The following is an 18354-nucleotide window of genomic DNA, read 5'->3' on the forward strand; positions in this document are numbered from 1 at the left end:
GATCTCTCTCTCAACCTTTCTCTTTGAACCTGCTTCTTCAGCCTGAATTTTATGGTCAAGTAGGCTCTTGTACCAACCTTCAAGACAGCAAATTATTTTCTCAAATGGAGTTTTCCATCCTGGTCTAAGGAGGCCAGGTGCACGAGCCTTCCTTATCTTCCATCAGCCCAAAGACAAAAATGTCTTATGAATATAAGATTTGTAAAAATTTAACCTCTCAGTAATGTGTAAAGAAAAAAAAGGAGGAAACAATGTGGCAGAGGGGAGGCCAAGCAGAACCATGGTGGCCACAGGAAGAATAACCTCCCCATGGTTCTCTCTGGGGCCCCTGAGATGGGTTGCCTGGCTACTTAATAAGAAGCAAATTCTCCGATGGGAAAACCACCCTATCCTCATGCATCACTTGACCATTGAAGGAGAACGGGATGCTAATGAGAGCGGTCCAAGGGGAGGCACTTCAAAAGCAAGTGCTCCTAGAATGACCGACCCACTGTAGTGCTCCGGTGCTGATAAAGAGGAAGCACCGAGCGAGTCAAGTGAGCAAACACCGGGACTCCCTGTGTCCTCCATACTGGTGGCCTTCTTCACCTGGACCCCCTGAGAAGGACCCTAAGTTCTTATTCGGAGTCGTCTCTTTGGTGACGTTGGCTATTTTTCTCAAAACCATCATTTCAAGGCTCAGGAGGAACTGCAGGGTAAGGCACATCTCTTTTTCTGACTGTCTCCTCTTGCTAACATTTGGAAATTCTTTCTACCTGTTCATGGGGGAAATTATTAGCCTCTAGGTTTCTTTTTATTTTCTTTCCCACCCACCAAAATAAAAATGCAACATTGTATATGTGTGTGTGTACATGTGTATATATACACACACACACATATATACTCACTTTCTTGCTATTAAAATATTTGAGGTGCTTGTTAACCAATAATACAGATGATCTGAAAACTTTTTGAGGATGGAATCCTACTTTTGACCACATAGAATTACACAGCTTCCATTTCATACAGAGCATCTCCCAATTCGTTTGCTTTCATTCCCCCTCCACGCCTCAACTCCAACCTCAATTTAGATTACAGTGTTAAAAAGATCATCATAAAATGTAGCCTTGTACAAGGAGACGATCTAATTATTCAGCCTTCCCATATGAGCCTAATAAATTACGCAGCTTTTCCTGCCATATTTCACCTGGGAGAATGAGTGTGTCAAACACCATAGTGCATGAATTCTCCAGCCAGCCTGTGTAGATGCCAGAGCCACAAGGGTTTAGTGCCATGATCTGAGAGTTGGTTTTACAGTGCTTGAAGAGTGAATGTTAATAATTCTTTTTTTTCTTCATTTTTTTTTTGGTTGGGGTTGAGAACATACGTTATCCTGAAAGGGCTTGTATGCATAAAGAATGTGTGATCTTTGTTGTATATTTAATAATATTTAAACAAATGGCATGCTGTCACCTAATTGTCTGCATATTATTCTAGAGTATTAATGAAAAAGCTAAAGGGAATTCCTCAAGCGTTCAAATGAGTTATTTGGGACAAATGAATATCAGCCTCCTGAGGCTCTCGTCTGTGGAACAACAGGGCGTATTTACAGCTCTGTCTGCACGTGGGAAGAAGTTCCCAAACCTGTTCTAACTGTCTGGGCTCCCTGGATGGCTGTTGAGTGGGAGCCTTCTGGTCTACCTGGCGGTTTGTTCCGCAGGCACCGCGCTGTGATTGCGGAGCAGTCGTGCACCGCTCCCTGCTGAAGGTGGAACCTTTTGACTGGTCTGATGGAAGGTTGGGGTTTCCTGACCTCTGAGGGCATTCTATGATGGTGGGTTTAGATTTTGTGTAAGGGTGGGTTTAAAAGCAATGATGGCAAGTGTGTATTCTTATTTTGTCTTATCAATAACACTCTCTAGAGTAAGATGAATATTATGCACTTATTATGACTAAAACTCCAAATGCTAACTGTCCTTTGCAAGAAAGAAAGTCAACATAGCATTGCCTTACATGCAGATTAAATGGCTGATACCAAGGGAAATTTTACTGAATATGTAAGCTGTGATTTTATATCAGTGAGTCAAATTCAATCAACACATTTTCATGAATTAGAAGCTATTTCCAATTTTTCAACCTCTACTTTACCAGTAAAGCATCTCTACCCAATTATTTGCTCTAACCCCCCTCCCACACACACACAGCCTTGCAATCTGTCTACACTAATTTTGCATGAGGAGGAAGTGTTCTGAGATGAGGGGCAGTGGCAAGCAGGGGTTGGTTTGCTGAGAGCAGAGGCACTTGTCTTGGGTAGCACTCCCTCAGCTGTGCTCAGAGTACCAAGACAGGAGGTGGAGGCACTGAGGCACAGTTATGGCCCTGACCGTGATACGAAACTAGGTGAGAACTGGGGGCTGCCACCTGGGTGCTGGGCATGGAGACCACCTCATCTCAAGATCCTTTCCCCCAGCACACCAGCATTTTAATGGTGATGGGGGGAGGGGGGCTGGAACTTCCCCAGACAGCGCCAGCTGTCAGGCAGCTTGGAAGGTCAGAGATCAGCAGTATTATCCATCTCCTGATGGGTGACAGCCTCAGATCGACAAGTCAGAAGTGGCTTAGATATGATGAGCACAAGTTTAGGCTGCATAAACTTGAAGTCAGTGGATGTGAAGAGTAGACTGAAGTGTTCTTTTTTTTTTTAAACATCTTTATTGTGGTCTGGTTCCTGTACAGTAAACTGTGTATGTTTCAGATGTACAATTTGATGAATTTTGACAGATCTGTACACCCATGAAACTACTACCACAGTTGAGATAGCTAACATTTCCATCAATCCCCAAGAGGTGCAATTTTCTAATTCCTGATTTATCCCTTCCCACCCATTTTAACCCCTGGTAACCATAAATTTGTTCTCTATGTCTATGAGTCTGTTTCTGTTTTGTAGATAAGTTCATTTGTGTCCCTTTTTTTAGATTCCACATATGAGGGGTATCACATGATATTTTTCTTTCTCTTTATGTCTTACTTCACTTAGAATGACCATCTCTAGGCCCACCTATGTTGCTTCAAATAACATTAATTTATTTTTTATAGCCAAGTAGTATTCCATTGTATAAACGTACCACACCTTCTTTATCCAGTCATCTGTTAATGGACATTTGGATTGTTTCTATGACTTGGTTATTGTAAACAATGCTGCTGTGAACATTGGGGTGCATGTATCTTTTCAAATTATATTTTCCTCTGGATACATGCCCAGGAGTAGAATTGCTAGATCATATAGTAAGACTATTTTTAGTTTTTTGAGGAATCTCTATACTGTCTTTCATAGTGGCATATATATAATGGAATACTACTCAACCATAAAAAAGAATAAAATGGTGCCATATGTGGAATCTAAAAAAAGGGACACAAATGAACTTATCTACATAACAGAAACAAACTCACAGACACAGAGAACAAACTTATGGTTACCAGGTGTTAAAGCAGGTGGGAAGGGTTAAATTGGGAATTGGAAAATTGCACCTTTTGGGGATTGATGGAAATGTTAGGTATCTTGGTTGTGGTGGTGGTTTCATGGGTGTATACATCTATCAAAATTCATCAAATTGTACATCTGAAATATGTGTAGTTTACTCTACAAGAATCATATCATGAGAATGGCATTAAAAAGTAAAGTAAATGAAATTTTTAAGAAAGGAAAAAAATAAGAGTGGGAGGTAGAAAGATGGTTTGGGACAGGAAGACCATGAGGAGCAAAGTCTGTTTTTCCATCTGCATACACGAGAGAGTGGTCCTTTGAAACAGAATTGATCTTTATATTGAAATCTAGAAGATAATTTTTCTAATAGACCAGATGGTGATGAGATCAAGTTCTGACCTTCCCTGAAAATTAGTCAATGTAGCTCTTGTGTGGCTCGTGTTAGTCACTAGAGAACATGCTTTCCTGAGAGGCTGTGATATGAGGGCCTTTGATTGAACAAGCTTCAACAAAGATCCTCCAGGAAAAAAAAAAAAAAAAACTCAGTACAGACACATAGACACACACACACACACATTCTCTATCTCTCAGTTTAAAAGGACTCTTGTCCATAATCCTCCAAGTCTAGCCTTAATGTGCAATAAATTGTAAACAATTCTATTACATTTTATTCCAGCTTGGAAATTCTATGACTGTCTTTTTATAGACCTTTTTTATTTCTAATTGTGTGTCTATGGCAATTCACATATTTCCTAGGGGGTATTACTTTCCCTGACTTGGTCTGTTTTAAGGAAGGCTGAAACATTACACTTTCAAGGCAAAAATAATGTTGAGCAGTTGCACACCATAAGCAGCTGCTGTGAAGGTGCTGATTTGGGCTGTTCTGTGACTCAGGCCTCGTGAAGGTACTTTGCAAGTACGTAGAGCTAAGGACACCCAGAGGAGGCTGAGTTGATTCATGATCAGATCAATAATCTACAAACTGTGAATATGCAGGAAAGCAGAGTCTGTTGGCTTTTCAATCCACTGTGGAATTAAGGGTCTTTACTTGGACTCCAAGAGCACGCTGGTCCAGTGAGTCAATAAATCCCATCAACTCATAGAAAACGTATCTCCCCGATGGGCCATGAGATGCCTGAGGGATATTCCTCAGTAATGAAGCAGATTATAGTCTGCTCCGGGACCTAGCTGGTAAATAACACACAGTTAGGTCCATTTCCCCTACCAGAGCCTATGCGAGTGCTCTGGAGAAAATGTTGAGGCTTTGCAAGTGTTTCAAGCAGTCTCGGCAGGGGAGAAATAAAATCAGGTTGCTCTGGCCAAAGATTCACGTGCCATTTGCTGATGTCACTATTTCTAGATTCCCACTGGAGCAAAGAAAAAAAAGGAAGAGGGGAAAAGAGAAAGGTAGGAGGAATCAAAGAAAACAAGAAAGGAAGAAAGAAAGGAAAATAAACCTGATGGGGTGTGTGTTTGTGTGTGTGTGTGTGTGTGTGTGTGTGTGTGTGTGTGTGTGTATAGTTGATAGCCCAAGATTGGAATAAGCAACTAAGATGGCAAGTTCAGCCATAACACTTCCTTGGGTCCCTAATGAAAGTTTGAACAGCAGTTTTCAAACAATAAATAAAAGGATTTTTGGTTAAGAAGCTGACTCTGCTGCATGTAAACATGAACAGAGTTAGGACTGGAACAGCAGAGCTAAGAGAATTCAATGTTTCCTAATAGAAAGTATTCTAGGGCAGCTGGAAATATGTCTGGTGTCACCCAAGACAAACAACAACAACAAAAAAACCTGGAGATGCCCAAAATGCTTCCTTAATAATAGCTAACATTTGCAGAACCCCTTGTGATTTACAAGGCCTTTTATAGCAATTACTGCAGTTAATTCCCACAGTAACCCATGAGTTTAAATATTAGATTTCCTATTTTACAGTCATGGGAAATGCTGCCCAGGGAAGGTAAGTGACTTTTCCCAAGGTCACTCAGAAGTCAGCCATAAAACCAGAAGCCAAGGCCAGATCTTTTGCCTGTAGACCGTCGGTCCCATTTCAGCCTCTCTGCCTTCACATCCACAGATCCCTCTGCAAACAGTTATGTCCATCATAAGGTAGAGCTGTAACTACCAGGAAGGCCACGTACATCCTTGACACAAGCTCACGGGCACCTGAAGCTACTCTTTCAACCAACACACCAACTTTGAGCTTGTAGGTCCAGAATTTCAATCTTTTTTGAAAAGACAGAGTTAAAATAGGCATTGCTCTTTTCCCTTCAAATGCAATGATTTTTATGTTTTTTTTAAACTTCTATAATAAGGAAACTTTATCACCATAGTTGAAGTTTAAAAATAAAACCACATGAGCTGCTGAGTGTCAGATCATCAAGTGTGACCCTGGTTGTGGATATTCATGTTTGAGAGACGGGAGCTGGGAGGAGGCAGTGCAGGAGCTGAAGATGCTCTAAGATCCCTGGTACAAGGCATGGGGCCAGGTTCTGCGAGGGAAACAGTGATGAGCAGGTAACCGCCTCTGCTCTCAAAGGCACCCACAATCTGTTAAGAAACACACCTGGACAAATGGGAAGAGGGGAGAGCACAAAGGTGCGGGAAGAGAGGAAATGTGTGCCCTACTTAGGGATCAGAGAGCAAGCCAGTCATGTAAACCAGAGGGCTTGCCTTGGAGAGCAGCGGAGAAAGTACTTGGAGAGAAGGAGAAAGTGTGGGGAAGGGTTTAGCTCAAGAGGTAGAGTACATGCATAGCATGCACAAAGTCCCGGGTTCAATACTGGTAACTCCTCTAAAAATAACAAATGAATCCCCTCCAAATAAAAATAAATCCATGTAAAAACTTGTACATGAATGTCTATAGCAGCATTATTCATAATAGCCAAAAAAAAAAGAGGGGGGGATAAAATCTCAGGCTGAGAAGTTGGATTTTATACAGAGTAGTGCATTGTGGAGATGGTAGAATGAAAGGGTGAGAGTGTATTTAGGGAAAGCAGATACATGGAAGATAAATCAGACAGGAAGAGATGGGGGTGGGAGAGGTACGTTAGGAAGATATGGCAGTATTTCGATAGTATGAACGTGAAATGCCAATAAAGCAATTATTATCATGATTATTTATACCTTTATTATTAGTAAGTAGCATTTCCAGAACGCCCTCTGAATTGCTGTGAGGGTCTAAGAAATCCTAGTGCCTCTGGATATTAACAGATGTTTAAGAAAACCTGTGATCAACACGTACAGAATTTGTGGGTAAAACCAACTCTTAAAAATGTACAGCAGGGTTTAGGAGAAACTCTCATATGCAAAATGTACATTTGAAATTTCTGTAGGATGGTAGAGAATGCTGAATTTCCTAAGCACCTTTGACTAATTGGGATCTTCCTTCATTCCAGCAAGGCATCTTTTACTATTTGTGGAAACACCTTGAATCAAAGATTGTTTTTGACTGGGAGATAAGAAACCTAGGTTCTAATTCACTTGTAGGCTAGAGATGTGACCTTGGACATCAATGAGCCTTGATTTCCTCGCTCATCTTGCTATGCTAGTTTGGGGGTCAAGAAGATACAAGGAGACTGACTGTAGGGGAAAAGTTGAGAGAGTTGTTCATTCAGCTGCTCTTGTTGAAGGGCATGTCCTCTTATTAAGGCAATAACTAATTAGTAACATGCCCAGTGCTCCTGATACAATTTGCTATAGTCTTCTGATAGCTCAGGAAATTATCTTCTGGGAGCAAGTCAAGCATTGGGGTTCTCCCTTAATTAAAAAATAAAATCTGTATATAGCACATGATCATGTAAGTATAAATGTGCCCAGTATGGGGTGGATGAAAAGCCCAGACGTCTTCCTCCTCACCACTGCACATCTCACCTCCCCAAATAATCCATGTAGGTAAACTCCAACTGTTGCCCTGAGTCTCATGGCTTCTTGAACCCAGGGAAGGATGCTTAGCTTTTACGCTAAGATCTAGGAGCTGCAAGGCAGAAACATCCAGGAAAGAATGAATATTTCAGATGCCCAGATCAAAGTTAGTATCACTCCCCACATAGGACATTCTCCCAACCTGTGTACTGATGAAAATAGAGCTTTATTTAAAGTGGTAACAGTCCAAGGGGAGGAACTTCTTAAAAAAAGCCAAGAGGAGCATTGTCTTACACAGACTGTGTGTTGGGCAGTGAAGCAGGCAGCTCTCAGGTTATGTAAGTAGAGCCTGGTGGACCACAGAGGGCTTCATTTTCAGCTAGCCCATAGTTTGAGTTTTAGTTCTACCACCTACTACCTATGTGGCTTTAGCCAAATTATTTAAATTCTCTGAGCCTCATATTTCTCATCTGCAACACGGTACCTACTTTATTTGACTGTACTGAGTATAAAGTGATATAAAGCATGGAAAGCATGCTCTGCATATCATAAGTGCTCAATAAATGTTAATCTTTATTATTACTATTATTTTATTATCAATTCAATTTCCAAGGTTCCCCAAAAACAAAGGAAAGAAACAAAGACTGAGGCTTGATATGACAAAAATCTACACAGGAAATTTCCTAAATGGAATTTTCCTTTCAAAAGTAAATGAGAAAATTTTTCTTTATCCCCGCTCTGCCTGAAATATGACTTCTTTCAAGTATTATTATAGGGAATGGAAACACCAAAGAAAATCTATTTCACTTTGACTTGTCTGGAAGGAGCTTTTGTATCTTCCATTTGGGTCCAGATTGCTAAAGTTAACCTTTATTATGTCACCACACAACACAACAAACATATTTCCCAAGGGTCTGGAGCACAAGGTGAAAATGCTGCCTTTCTCCCCTTCTCAGTCCCACAATCCCAGCCAGGGGCTCAGTGCCCAGCGTGTTCTTCCTACAGATCAGCAGCCAATCTTAAACCAAAAAAGAAAGAAAGAAAAAGGACAACTGCATGAAGTCTAAGGTGAAGGACAGAATAATTTGCAGGGTGCAGGGCATTGCCACTCTGGTCCCTTAATGCTCTCTGTAACTCCACCTTCGTCGTTTCCTCTTTCTCTACTTTTTCTGACATTTTGTCCCCTCCTCCTTGGCCTCCTTCTCTTCCTTCAGGTCTCCCTCCTCCACTTCCTCTTCTTTCTTCCCCTTACAGGTATTGTCACCACCACCACTGACTTTTATTCCAGGCTGACTACTTGCCAGACGCTGCGTTACACGCTTAATAGGTACTTACATTCTTGAATCTGTCTCACAAAAACACAACTTACAGAACAACACACTTTCTGAACAAGAAACAAAATCAAAAGGCTAGTGCCCAAAGGCTACAAAGTCTTCAATGACAACGGACCATAGCGGAGTGGGTCAAATTTAGGAGGGCTCCGAGCATCTCAGTGGAAATGGCTTTTCCTGCAGCAGAAAGAGGCAACGTGAATGGAATTTGGATTGCTACCCCAATGCTAATGTATTTTGTGGCAAATAGTGAATGCATTCAATTACGTATGCATATGGATTTGATATATCCACTTGAAAAAAAAAAGTTTAATATTCTTTTAAATTACTTATTTTAATTGAATCATAGAATGGAATTCATTCTTGTGCATTTTCCTATGATGGGGTTCTTCAATAATTATCTTGGGGTGAAAAAGGGGAAAGTGAAATGTGGCATTTATTTAACTTTTTATATATATTTGCATTCAAAAAGAAATCCAACTTTTGCATATATGTTATTTTAATTTTGTATAATGCACATGTCAGTACTGTTTGTGCAAACATACCACAAACCGTATTCCCTGGAGTCAGTTTGCACATTGTGAGAAGCTGTTGCAAGGCTTTGTGATGTGAAGTGTGAGTGTGCTATGGTTTTGAAGACTGAATTAGGATTTTTGAAGCTCAGCAGAACCGGTTTCTAATCCGGGTAACTTCCCAGCTGTGCGATCTTGGGTGCGTTCCTTAACCTGTGTGAGGGTCATCAGATTTCCTCTTTGGTAAACATGGCTGTAATACAGCCACCTTTCACAGCTATTGTGGAAGTTAGATGAGAAGGCATATGAAAAGGCCCGGAACACTGTACACATTCAACAGAAGCGAGCTTCCTTCCACCAACATGACTTCCATTTATTGGAATAATGGCCCACAAACTGTAGCTATACCTATATCTAATCTAACATATATGTGTGTGTATGTTCACACACACACATCCATACCCAATATGCAATCATACTCTTAAGAACACACGTATGTGCCACCTCAGGAATATCTTCAGTGTAGGCTCAAACATAGGGAGGCAGGAAATACTCACATATACCCGCTTTAATCCATATACTCTTGCCTACGGAGGAGTAAGAGCCGATTCCATCTCCCTGCTCTGCCCTGGTAATGGTACCCACGGGTGCCACAGATGTGTCCTAGCTCCGTCTAGTGGAGAATCCCACCTTCCGCCCCCTAGTGTCTCCAGGCGCTGACCACTGCCCCGACTCACCATTTTGCAGGCTGCCTTCATCATCCTAAGAAACAGCTGTGCTTACAGGAGTTCCTCTGTGCTTCTGTCTAGGTCCTTTCCAGCTCTCTTCCTGGGCATTTCTGGACGTGAGTGCCTCTCATTGAAATATCCCCATCTCTACCAATAGACAAGGAAAAGGCTTGGAGCACCTCAACCCACTGCGCCAACAGGACATTAATGACCGTGAGTACATGAACCATTTCTAAGTCCATGTCTTCAGGATCTAGAAGGAAAAGTCTATATCCTGTAATGAAGGGCTCCTCCATTACTAAATTCAGTGTTACTTTGTAAATATGTATATATCTTTAATTTTTTATTTCAATGAAAACTTTGGCCCACAAAAAGATACCACAGACCAATTGTTTCAAAGAGATGAGATGATTTAAGTCTTCATTTGATTATGATGGAAGCCAGGTTATTTATAGAAATTCTTACTGCTATATACCATTTAACCTAAGGAATTCAATCCTCATTTCCTTTAGCTAGTGGATTTAATGCATCAAAAAATTAATAATAGTGGAGACAAACCAGATCATTAGAGCTGTATCTGTGTAGCCAATTCATTTGGCAAGTTCTTTAGTCCATTCAAAAGTTTAAAAGCGACTGAGAAACATGGTGATGGATGAAATGAGGAGCGAATGCAGTAGCTCAAATCTTGTTGGTTATTTAAGCCGAAGAACTAGGAAACACTATTATAAATTAGTCACACCACTATCGATGTTCCCTTGAAGTGATCAGTTAAATTATTATCCTATTTTGGGCGTTCAAAGAACAACAAAGCGCATACAAGTTGGGCCAGGGGAGGGGTATCAGCTCGTGGTCCCCCCTTGCTCCTCCTTTGCCCCAGATCTTGGCTTCGGGACCAAGCACATTCGGATTGGTCTGGTGGATTTTTTTCACTTCTTCACATCAGTTAGACCAATGCTGTTGCTGAGAATGTTACCTATAGGTTCGATAAAAATGGTGGCCTTCTGCCTAAGGGTCCCCCACCTCTAGGATAAAAGAAAGGTTGTTAGTGGGGAAAGCGGCAACAAGGGTGAAATAGAAAGGCAAGATGAGGTTCACTGCTGGATGAGATTTGGCCCAACTTTCTACTCTCAGCGAATGAGTCAGATCCCATGGAAGAAGACAGAAATTTGGACCAGAGATAAGTAGATTTTCCTACTCTCTTCATGTATATAAATGAGAATTGTATGAATTTATTTGCCCTGACGCACATTGTGAGAACATAATCCATTTGAGATGGTTGACTTTGTTTTGGTGAAGGTTGAATGCCCAAGGTTGCCTTCCTGTTCCTTTGTTTAAGGGCAAATGATGCTCATTTGACATATCTTGTGAGATGATCAGCATCTCAGTCTCTGGGCTGAGGAGATAGAGAAGGAGGAAAGGAAAGCACCATGTTTTTCATCATGCTTGAAGTTACTTATCTGCAAAGAGGTCTTCATCATCTGAATCTGTTTCTCCAGGTGCTGCCTCTCGGTTCTGCTGCCTTTGTTGTAATGTTACATTGTGTATCTAATATTTCTTAGTACTGTTTTGAAGTCGTTGTGTCTACATCGGTCTTTATCGATAATTTCATGTAACGTAATCCATCACGCGGCTGGATGTTGGGGCAGGGAGAAGGGCACTGCTTTGTCTCTCACTTGGTGCTCAGACAGCGCTCTCGTATTGATTTCTTGGCTGCATGTTCATTAGATGATGATCCGCACTTTTCCTGTATTGTGTTTATCCAGATGCATCTACAATGTATCCATTAACGACAAAAATTTATTGAACCTTTATGGGCTGTGGGTAAGGCTCCAGGCTAGGTACCAGGGATAAGATGCATTTACTGTGATCCCTACCCTGGAGGATTTTATTATCTATTAGACCATGCTTGTTTAAAAATAACAATAATAAAAAAAGATACCTAATGGCTTATGCCCAGTGAGTGCTACAGGCAATAAATGCTCTTGGAGTTCAGAGAAGGGAGTGATTGGGGTGGACTGGACTAGCCTGGAAAGTTTTCATGAATGAGATGAAATCTGACTGGTCTCATAAAGAAGAGAAGGATATTTTTATAGGATACTGAATATAGTGAGTTTCTGAATACAATTGTGCCAGGTTTAAAAAAAAACAAAACAGTAATGCCTCTATCTTTTTTTTTCAGAAATAACATTTCTTTTAAAGACTGTTTTCATGTATTTTTATTTTACTTTGCTTCATTTTTAGAGGGGTAATTAGGTTTACTTAATTATTTTTTTAATGAAGGTATTTGGGATTGAACCTGGGACCTCATGCATGCTAAGCATGCACTCTATCACTTGAGCTATACCCTCCCCCTGCCTGTATCTTTAAATAACATTTGCCTTATTAATTATTGATGAGCTTAAGATGAGAATCAATATGCACCTGCTTTCCACGATGCTTTTTGCAGAGTTCTATTGTTAACAGCCTTGTACACCTCGCCATATACAGCAAGGAGAAGCCAGCCAGTCTGTTAACGTTCTCATTAAGACTTACCTGGCCTGGCTGCCAACTTTTAAGATTGTCTTTTGCTTTGTCCAGAATTTGTCCTAGTTTCTTCCCTGCTAAAAGCTCCATTCAGAAAAAGGCATATTCAAAGAACTCTTAAAGCAAAGTGACTTTGAAGGTAATAGACTGGGGGGAAAAAAAAAGAGTGGCTTTCTGTAGCCTCTGGAATCTTCAGAAAAACTCAAGTTTGACCTTGGAGAGGTTGTTAATTCCGAAGGGAAATATCCATTTATGAGCAGCTCCAGGGTCTTTCCTGTATAACAGAGAGACGTTCAAACATTGCTGAAGATTGAAAACTTTGCTTATTACTTTTGTGGGACTTCACTGGTCCAGATAGATATTTACTTCAGCTTATTGACAGAAAGCTTGGCAGGAAGACTGTCTGTGGCCAGCAGTCCTAATATTCTAAGGGCTAAGCCCTGTGACTTCCTTAATACCTTTCTCTTTCCAGAGTGCTCGCTGTGATTTACGTTATTTTTAAAAAATCTGTTTTAGAATTTATCTTGACGTTGGTGGAATGAGAGGCAAGGAAAAGATGAAATCCATATTTCCTTGCTTTTGTTTCTTCACACAGCGTTTACTGAGGGCTCCCTGTTGCACACACCAGCTAGAACGTTCCGCAGGTCTCCTTGCTGTGTTTAACGGGGGAAGGGATGAAAATTTACGTACTCAGGAAGTTAAATGGGTCAAAAAGTGAAAGAATCAAGTTCTTTTCTGTGCCTCTTCACCTTCATCCTATCAATAGTGGCAGACTGGATTTACATTTCCTAATGAAAGACAGTCCAAACTTTCTCATTCTAGAGCAGCTTCTTAGGTGTAATTTGGACAAATATCCAGGTATAAATGCTCAGTCAGGGAGGCTCCCTTTCACAGGAAGCATCTCTCTGTCCCTTCCTAAGATGGTTGGATGTATCCAGGGAAAGCGTACATGTCCTTTGAGGGTTGGCAGTGCTGCTCTGCATGTGGTGGTCCCTGCAGGACACCAGAGGGAGGCTGGTCTGGTCTGGTTCCTGAGCACTTTGTGTTGGCATCTGCCCACTATGACTACTCTCATCTGGCGTCTGTGGGTCTTGTGCTATTGCTCACACCATCAAAATACAAAGTTACCAGATACTTCCACGTTGGAGAGGTCCCTGCATTGTTTATTCTTCACTCCTGAACCAGTGTTGTAGGTCTCAGTGCCTCTGTGTCCACTCCCACCCCTGCATCCACCCCCAACAGGGCATCTGGGAGCTCGGGGGCCTCTTGGGCAATGCACACATAGCACAGAATCAGAGCTCTCTCTCTCTCAGACTTGTCCTTATAAGACTTCTCCCAGCCACCTTGGTAACGAATGCCTCTAACCAAACAGGGGGCATATGTGAAAATACATAAAAATATGTATTAGCCATGTTACAATGTCTACCTAAACCCATTGAGGGAAAAGGGCAAGGCTCTGGATAGTTACTACAGCATGACTGTAGAAAGCGTAAGAAGTTGGACCACAGTGGGTTAGGATGGTGAGGACGGCTCCCCAGAGGCAGTGGAGCTTGGTTTGGATCCTAAGGATGAAAGAAGTAGGGTAGGTGTGGAAAACAGGGGATGGCTTTTCAATCACACTTAGCATCCTCTTCCCACGTGCTTCTGGAGCTCTGCATTGATACCTCCTAGCACAGGTTTCATTGCCTCCAAGTGACTCATGGGTGTATCTTACCATAAGATTGTAAATTACTTGAGGACAGGGGTTAAAAACCCTCTGTATTTGTATCTATAATATACAATATAGATACAATAATATTGTATCTATAATCTATAATATGTATTTGTATCTATAATATAATAAAATATAATATTGTATCTAAAATTTGTATCTATAATATGCTGGAACACACTGGGACCACGTAGACATTTAAAAGGTGATGTGTTAGAAACTTAAGATTTTAAAATTCTTCTTCCCTTAGCTCTCTCTTTCTTAACGGCTGTGCAGCTTTACCTCCTGTATTAAAGAAAAATGTTTTTAAAAATCTGAAGAGATTTACTTGCAATATTCTTTAATATCAGCTACTCTTTTCCCTTCTCGATGTCCCACCTTTCTTGTCTATGGGATTTCCCCCTGGTGGTCACATCAACTTGTTATTTTTTTATTGTGCTAAAATATACATAGCATGAAATTTACCATTTTGACCCCTTTTAAGTGAACAGGTTATTGGCTTTGAGTGTATTCACATTGTTGTGCAACCATTACCACAATCCATCTCCAAACTTGTTCATCTGCCTAAATTAAAACTCTGTGTTCATTAGACTGTGACTCCTCATTCCCTCCTCCCCTCAAGCTCCTGGCAACCACCATTCTATTTTCTGTCTCTGAATTTGACTATATTGGGTACCTCATATAAGTGGAATCATATAGTATTTGTCTTTCTTTGACTGCATTCTTTCACTTTGCGTAATGCAACCAAGGTTCATCCATGCTGTAGTGTGTGTCAGAATTTCCTTCTTTTTTAAGGCTGAGTACTATTCCATTGCACATATAGACCACATTTTGTGTACTCATTACCCCAATCTCTGTGAAGATGAAATGCTCAGTACCACCCAATGGGTGTTTATATACATCTCTGGGTATTTTTTTGGTGACTTGATTCTCTTTATATTATGAAATATTTGACTTTTTGATCCAAGGGCTTAAATACAGTCCTTTCTAAGAAGACTATACCTTGAGATATCACCAGAAATAGCACTTCTTCCAAGACAGTTAATAGTATTTTTAAGGTCAAGTAGAGTAGGAGCTTAGATTTTCAAAAGAAAAATTTTAAATGTTTGTATCTTATGCCTTTAAGGTTTCTTTCTTTTCTGAGTCATTGAAGTGGCTAGAGACATCAAACTGACATTCCCCAGACCAATAATTCTGAAAGATCCTTTGCACAAAAATGGGGTGGGGGTGGGGTTCAAATTTGTGAGCACTGCTTCCGGGGGCACCCTGGTAGGATGTCCGGGTACGCAAGCACATTCAAACCCCTGAGAAGTCTTGCTGCTAAACAAACAAAATAAACAGGCAAAAAATCCCATGCTTAACTTATTTTATTGAGCATTTTCCAAGCACATCTGAACCCGGGATCATGTTTTTAGTCATTATTTCGGTAATGCTTCAAATGTTCTTGATTAAAACAAGGTAAAATCTTTAAGAAGGTAACAAAAGTAAGCATCTAAAAAAGTGAAAAAGCAGGTTCTCTCAGAGCCTTGAGTTGAATGTACTGTGACACATGGGCAAATAAATTGTCCTCTATTTCCCCATAATTAGGACAAAAGCACTTAGATTCATAGTCAGCTAATTCATTTGTCACTTGTTTAAAAAAATCCTTTAGCTAAACTCAAGAATTCATCTTGTGTCCACATAAAGCACATTGAGAGACAGACATAGTAAACAATTTTAATATTTTGTGTCTGCATTTTCCTGGAAGACATGGCAATGCTACTTAAATAAATTTATTTCTTTAAGTTAATATATACAAATTTATTTAAGCAAAAGGTTGTTTAAATCAATGTTTTCTTATAGTCTTCTGATCTGTGAAGCAAGAAGTAAGTGAAGGCAGTAAAGTTTTTTGTTAGAAACAGTTTCACCATAAAGAACTGAGTTTTAGCTGAGGTTTCCCCAAGTGGTAGAATCTAGTTTGGAAGGAAAGGAGGTGAAAGGTGGAAGGGAATTATCAAAGCTTTGGATGAAATATTAAGGGAGCACTGTGAGACTCATGGGAAAAGACACATATGAAAAAGAGCAAAGAGAACTTAAAAATAATCAGTTCTCTGTTCTCATGACTCTGAGATCCTCAGATGCCAGCTACTGAAGACTTTTCACAACCTGACAAATTTTCTCATTGTTTTGAACCTCTGTTTTCTGAATTTTCCTGAGTAAACATGTTTAGTTTACTTTTAAACAAGGGATGGGGAGGCAGGAAAATACATTCAGAGACTCTGTTTTTGGAGGGAAAGCATCCCTACAATGAAATGGATTGGGCAGCAATATATATGGACGGGGCGCAGGGGCAAAAACCACCAACACACAGTCAAGTATAAATAGCTTTCAAGAAGTCCCCAGGGCTGACACGCATCTAAGGGTGAGCCTCTGAATCTTAGCTCAGTGATAGCTGTTCTGCAGGAGGCTAAGTTAATGTGGTCAGGTTACTTTGTAGGCATGCAGTGGACATTTGGTGTGTGAATGGTGGTAAAAAAAAAAAAAAAAAAAGAAAGAAAAGAAATGAGTGATGCTAGTCTTTACCGGGTAAAGCCATTCTTAACCGAGCTGGGGGAAAACTCACTCCTGGTGGTAAGCAAGTAGCTCATTTGGAAGTCGGAAAAGTGCCCCAAGAAGGAAGTGTCACCCAGTTGTATTTAAAGTCACCACGTACACTAGGTTTATCTTGCAGGGGAGTTTCCCTGAGGTTTTGGAAAGAAATGCCAAGTCTTCGGGGCAACCAGAGGTGTCCAGATAGTTATTACTCACAGACTGAAGGTCAGTTTTGTCCATGCCCCGTCCTAGTTTCCGGAATTCTGTTAAGGGGAAAAGTTGTTTATCAAACAAAATGTTTCAGGCAGCTATTAATTCATTAAACTGCGACAGAGTTTTAAATTGATCTGATTTAGGCTTGACCTGGGTCCATAAATGAGTTACCTGGGTAACCTGATCTGACTCCCTGATGTCACAGACCTTGGGCCTTGGTCATGAAGGTATTTGGAGGACAATCACTATTACATCTGCTGAAGACATCTGAAGGCTCGCATTGGTTCCCTTTGAATGACAAGACTTAGAAACTGATCATCAACCCATCGGAACAAAAAGGGACGTTGGGACCTGGATACATTTGCTAGGGCCGCCATAGCAAATGCCACAGACTAGGTGGCTTAAATGGCAGAAACCTATTTTCTCACAGTCCTGGAGGCTAGGAGTCCACGATCAAGGCATCAGTAGGTGTGTTTCCTTTCTGAGGCCTTCATCCTTGGCTGGCAGGTGGCTGCCTTCCCTCTGTGTCCTCACATGGTCTTCCGTCTGTCCTTGGGGATCCCTGGTGGTGTCTCTTAGTGTGTCTGGAGTTCCTTTTCTTATAAAGACGTCAGTCACATTGAATTAGGGCTCTTTGTAGCACACTTATGTTAACGTAATTGCCTCTGTAAAGGCCCTGTCATTAAATACAGTCACATTTTGAGGTCCTGGGTGTTAGAGATTCAACACGTGAATTTGGGAAGCGGCACAATTCAGCCCCAAAGCACGGTCATGGGATCAAATCTTCTAACTGGTGGGGTGAGAGCTGGACTGGAAAAATGAGGGCTTAAACACGGCCCGGAGTCTGTTCCTGTAAATGCTGTCTTGGCTCCTCTCTCTCAGCCGGCCTCATCATTCCAGAATGGCTTCTCCGTAGGAGGGGGCCATGGCCTCCTGCACTGCAGGCCTCTCATCTTTAGTGCATTGCTGGAGAGGAAAAGTGGTTCCCTGTTCCCAGCCTGAGCTCGCAGCATCCTGGAGGAAGCCACTCATTGGCCTCCCTGCAGCAGGCGGTTTTCCGTGAACCAATCAGAGCGGTCGTGGCAGTGAGGCGCTTTGATTGGCTCACACTCAGGAAGCGCCCGTTGCCGGTCAGTCACCGCAGCCAGGGAGGTGAGATTTCACCGCGATGGCAGCCCTCACCTGGAGCATACTTCAGGAGGAACTGCGATGGGGAAGGGAGGAGTTGTCCCAAAAGAACCTCCCGCGAGGGGAAGTGAGACCCAAACAGGCGCTCCAGTGCATCTTTGGGGGAGTCAAACACAGCCAAAGAAGCAGGGAAATTCCAGTGCCACGTCAACAGGACTCTGAACGGGGATTTCATCTAACTCTGATCAGGGAAACTGCAGGGCGCTGAGGCAGCTCTTGGGGACACCTGACAGAGTTCTGGGGGGGGGGGGT

At 41.4% G+C, this 18354-nt stretch overlaps 1 protein-coding gene across 2 annotated transcripts in view; it reads left to right on the plus strand.

Annotated features, from left to right (window-relative positions):
- The first annotated feature begins 281 nt into the window (after positions 1-281).
- The window catches only part of LOC105095239 (urea transporter 2), a 401376-nt gene continuing 383303 nt past the window's right edge, over positions 282-18354 (plus strand). For both annotated transcript variants that reach the window (XM_031441999.2, XM_031441998.2), the window contains exons 1-2: positions 282-695; positions 9978-10109. The gene's annotated coding sequence lies outside the window, so the exon portion shown is untranslated. The remainder of the gene's footprint in view (positions 696-9977; positions 10110-18354) is intronic.

This window comes from Camelus dromedarius, chromosome 28 (assembly GCF_036321535.1).
Source record: "Camelus dromedarius isolate mCamDro1 chromosome 28, mCamDro1.pat, whole genome shotgun sequence".
Classification (NCBI taxonomy): Eukaryota; Metazoa; Chordata; class Mammalia; order Artiodactyla; family Camelidae; genus Camelus; species Camelus dromedarius.